Source organism: Petaurus breviceps, unplaced genomic scaffold (assembly GCF_028583685.1).
Source record: "Petaurus breviceps papuanus isolate PSGF00001 unplaced genomic scaffold, PetGlider_PUasm1.0 90743, whole genome shotgun sequence".
Classification (NCBI taxonomy): Eukaryota; Metazoa; Chordata; class Mammalia; order Diprotodontia; family Petauridae; genus Petaurus; species Petaurus breviceps.
The window spans coordinates 953,176-958,012 of record NW_027187332.1 but is presented as its reverse complement, the minus strand read 5'-3'; the positions used below and the strand labels follow the sequence as shown (position 1 = coordinate 958,012).

Sequence of the window (4,837 nt, the reverse complement as noted above, 5' to 3'; positions counted from 1 at the left end):
TGAAAAAGTTACACTGGTTCAAAATTGATGTTCTTTATTTCCTCCATCTCCTATGCTAATATATAAGCTTTTTTAAATAAACTCTTAGAAACATTTGTATTCCCAGGATCTAGTAAAATTCCTTAAATACAATAGGTGCTTAGTAAATACTTGCTGATTGATTTATAGTTACTATAATAGTGTGATGTAAATGCCTCTAAAAGTCTCCTTCAACATGGAACATGACCTCAATGTCTGTACAATTTTGGAGACATTACCATACATGAAACCACTTGGAAGCACAGTTTAATTAACCATTTTTCCCCTTTGGATGAATTTTCTTAACCATTATTTTTTCTGTAAAACATAGTAGAAATCCTGAATAATAAAACAGTGGAAGTTTAGAAGATATGAGAAAGATTATTTGAACATACCAAATTTAGAATTAAAGTTGGTCCAAACTGTAGCATTTTGGACAACATAAAGAGCATGTACTCACTAGATGAGGGACAGAGATAAAAAATGCAAGTGTTGCAAATGGATTTTAAAGGGGCAGAAATATATCAAAGACAAATTTGTCATACTTTGCAAATTTCCTTCTGTATTCCCTAATAATCACATGAACAATACTATTATATTTCTATACCAAGGGGAAAAAATAAGGTAGATGAGCTTGGAAGAAGAGGTATTGTTCTCTTCCCTTCTTAGGCAAAAAAAAAGAAATCCCCAGCCTATTGTATGAGATTCTCTGCCTTCCTTCCATTCTTTCCAGACTTACTAGTGTCTCTTTCTCAGCTCTTTCACAAGCTTGTATACTATTCCATAAAAAGGGTAAGTGCTACCTTTCCTCTTGTGTGCTGAGTAGGATAGACATGCTATAGGGCTTCTCTAGAGAAAGAAAAACAAAATAAACAAACAAAAAGGACATCCTTAATCCTAAGAATTGAATTAGGTGGCACTTGCATCCTTTCCTGATTCAGAGATTCTATTACATATTGAATATGTCTTATATGGGGCAGCTAGTGGTGGATTGGATAGAATACTGGGTTAGATATCAGAAGGACTGGGGTTCAAATCTATGATTCTTTATTGATTAGATTTCCAGATTAAGTTTCTCTCAGTAACAGGATTTCATAAATATGAAATAGTAAGAAATAATTAAATTAAATATCTCTTTTCTTTTAATAATTAGGGACTACAAAAGTAGGAGATGACATACTATCTGGTATAATCACTCTATCACATAGTTTTGCTTAATTTTTTAAAGAATATAATCTATTGGGCATATGCTTAGTTGACTTAATAAAATTGATTGTTAGGCCAAACATTAAGTAAATTAATAAGTACTAAGTTTGTACCATGAAAAAAAATGTGATGCGAAAATTATTAATCCTGCAATTTGGGAAATTCTAATCCTTAGATAATTCCAAATATAAGCCATCTAATTTAATTAAGTAGACAGCTCACACATAATAGAAAAATAGCAGAAAAAGCTGTATCCAGTGGCCATTTGAAAACACACAACACAGTCTTTACCTTGTCCCTCCTAACCAGTGTTTGCCTCTGACGTCCACCTCCCTCAATTTGCCCTCTGTTCTAGGAGACACCTCCCCCTTTTTTCTTCCCCTTTTCCTCTCCTACGTCCTGATAAGGTAAGGTTAATTTATATACCCAACTGAGTGTGTATGTTACTCCCTCTTTGAGTCAAATCTGATGAAAGTAAGGTTCAAACAATGCTTACCCCTTGTCTTCTTTCTTTTGACTGCAATATGTCTTCTGTGACTCTTCATGAAATGCAATTTATCCTACTCTGCCTCCCTCTTTCCCTACAACAAATTTTTTCATCCTTCATTTTTTTTTATATATCACCATGTCAAAGTAAACTTATACTCATACCTTCTGTCTATGTATACTCCTTCTATCTGTTTTAATGGGCATAAGGTTCTCAAGAGTTACAAGCATAATCTTCCTGTTTAGGGATGAAAAGAGTTTAATTTTACTGAATAACATGCTTTTCTTTTCTTCTCTTCTTTTCCTTTTTTGCTTCTGTCAATTCATGTATTCAAAAATGAAAATTTCTGTTCACTTCTTGTTTTTTCATCAGAAAAGTTTGAAAGTCCCCTATTTCATTGAATATCAATCTTTTCCCCAGAAAAAAATATGCTCAGTTTTTTTTTTTATTCTTGGTTGTATTCCAAGCTTACTTGCCTTCCAAAATATCATATTTCAAGCCCTCCAATCATTTCATGTAGAAGCTGCTAAAGCCTGTGTAATCCTGACTGGGGCTTTTTGTATTTGAATTATTTCTTTATGGCTGCTTGTCATATTTTCTCTGACCTGATAGTTCTTGAATTTGCTACAACATTCTTTGGAATTTTCATTTTGGGATTTCTTTCAGAAGATGATTGTAGATTCTTTTAATGACAATTTTGCTCTCTGGATCTAGGATATCAGTATAATTTTGCTTGACAATTTCATGAAAGGTGCTAGCCTGAATCTTTTAATTATTTTTAATCATGGCTTATAGGTGAACCAACACTTTAAAATAATCTCTCCTGTATCTATTTTCCAGGTCAGTCATTTTTCCAAAGAACTATTTTACATTTTCTTAAGTTATTTTTCATTCTGTGCATTAAAAAAATTCTTCTTAGTGTCTCATATAAAGTTCTTAGCTTAAACAGTTTCACAGATTTGCTGTTGCCCCAAACTAGGAGCTTTAGCTTGTTTTAGGAGGTGGTCAATGCGGTCTGGCCTGTGGGGCAGGAGGGTAGCCTAGGTGGCACTTATTGGGGCTCGGATCTGAGCATTTTTCCCCACTTGTGCCCACCATTCTACAGATCCCATGGCCCAGTGTTGAATGTGTGACCAGAAGTGGGGACCCAATGATTAGGCAGGAGAAGATGGTGTCCGTGTGGGCCAAAGTCAAGCAAGACCTAATTGGGTAGGAAGTGCTCAAAATGTCCACAGAGATTATTCAGTGGACTTGTCTGTGAGATAGTGAGATCAAGATCATGAAAATGAAGTGTTATGTGTGACACATTAACTACAGATTCAAAGGACAAGATCAAAGAGAACAGTGAGAAGATTACAGTGAACAAGACTCTGCTGTACCTTGTCTCCAATGTCATCAAGTGGCTAGATGTTGACCCCAATGACCAAGAAGAAGATGTTTAAAGATTGAACTTGACTCCTAGAGAAAGGGCAAATGTGCTTTGATCAAAACCTCTACCCTACAGACCTATTTTCTGCCAGTGATTGACAGAGAAGTTGAAACCTGAAGACCTGGTGGGAGTGAATAAAGACTCCTACCTAATCCTGGGGACCCTTCCCACAGACTATGACTCCTGAGTGCAGGGCATAGGTGGATGAGAGGCCAACAAAGCAGTACAGTGACATTGAAGGGCTACAGAAGCAAATCCAGGAGCTGGTAGAGGCTATTGTATTGCCAATGAAGCATAAAGAGAAATTTGAGAATTTGAGGAACCAGGCTCCAAAGGGGATATTGATGTATGGACCTCCAGGTGACTGGAAGAACCCCACTAGCCCAAGCATGTGTGCCCAGACCATCACCTTCCTGAAATTGATTGGACCCCAGCTGTTCATTGGGGATGGAACGAAGCTTGTCCAGAATACCTTTGCATTGGCCAAAGAGAAAGCTCCCTCCATTATCTTCATTGATGAACTGGATGTCATTGGAACCAAGCACTTTGATAGTGAGAAGGCAGAGGGCGATGCTGGAACTCCTGAGCAAGCTGGATGGATTTTAACCTAATACCCAAGTAAAGGTGATTGCTGCTACAGACAGGGTGGAGATCCTGGACCCTGCCTTGCTGTGCTCTGGCCAACTGAACCACAAGATTGAGATCTCAATTCCTAATGAGGAAGGTTGAGCAAGGATCATGCAGATCCATTCCCAAAAGATGAATGTGAGCCCTGATGTGAACTATGAGGAGATTGCTCACCCGTGAAGACTACATGGAGGACATCCTAGAAGTGCAGACCAGGAAGAAAGCCAGTTTACAGTACTACACTTGAGAGGGCTGGGGAGCCCCTTGCCCTAAGCGTGGGATCAACTCATTTGTCTGACTTGCAGGTAAAAGTAGTAACAATAAAGGTGCATGGGGTTGTTTCCCTCCCTCTACCCCCCCAAAAAAAAATAAAAGTGCTTAGGTTTCACTTGTCCAATTCAAATTTTTAAAGAATTCTTTTCTTCAGTTCATTTTTTAATATTTTTTTTTTCCATTTGGACAATTCTACTTTTAATAAAGTTCTTTTCTTCAGTTAACTTTTGTCCTTTTTCTAAGTTGTTGACTTTTCTTTCATAATTCTCCTGTATAACTGTCATTTATTTTCCCAATTTTTCTTCTACTCTATTACTTGATTCTTAAAATCCATTTTGAGTTCTTCCAATATTACTTTTTGGTCCCTGAGATCCATTCATATTACCCTTTGAGGCTTCACATGTACACATTTTGATATCCTTGCCATCTTCTCAATTTGTGATTTAATGTTCCCTGTCACCATAGTAGTTTTTTGTTGTCGGGGATTTTTGGATGGGGTTTGCTCATTTTTTTTAAGTTGAGACCTGCTCCTAAGGAACAGGTGATCCTATCTCAAGCTTCTTGTGCTGAGACCCAGGGCCCTGATCACTACCTCTCCATGTCAAAGCTTCAAGTGCTTACAGTGTGTCCACTGGACTGGTGTGACTTGACCTATTTACAACTGCTGTTTTCTGGGCTCTGCAACTGGCAATTTGCCTTTTGCACTTAGGCTGGAGGCCTCACAGGTATTGTGCTGTGCCACTGAACTACTGAGCCAGGATGAAGGGGCCTAGGATGCTAATCCATGCTGTGACTAA

The 4,837-nt window shown here is 37.7% G+C and overlaps 1 pseudogene; it reads left to right on the top strand.

Annotated features, from left to right (window-relative positions):
• Positions 1 to 221: 221 nt before the first annotated feature.
• Positions 222 to 4,014, top strand: LOC138145708 (26S proteasome regulatory subunit 6A pseudogene; annotated as a pseudogene).
• The last annotated feature ends 823 nt before the right edge of the window (positions 4,015 to 4,837 follow it).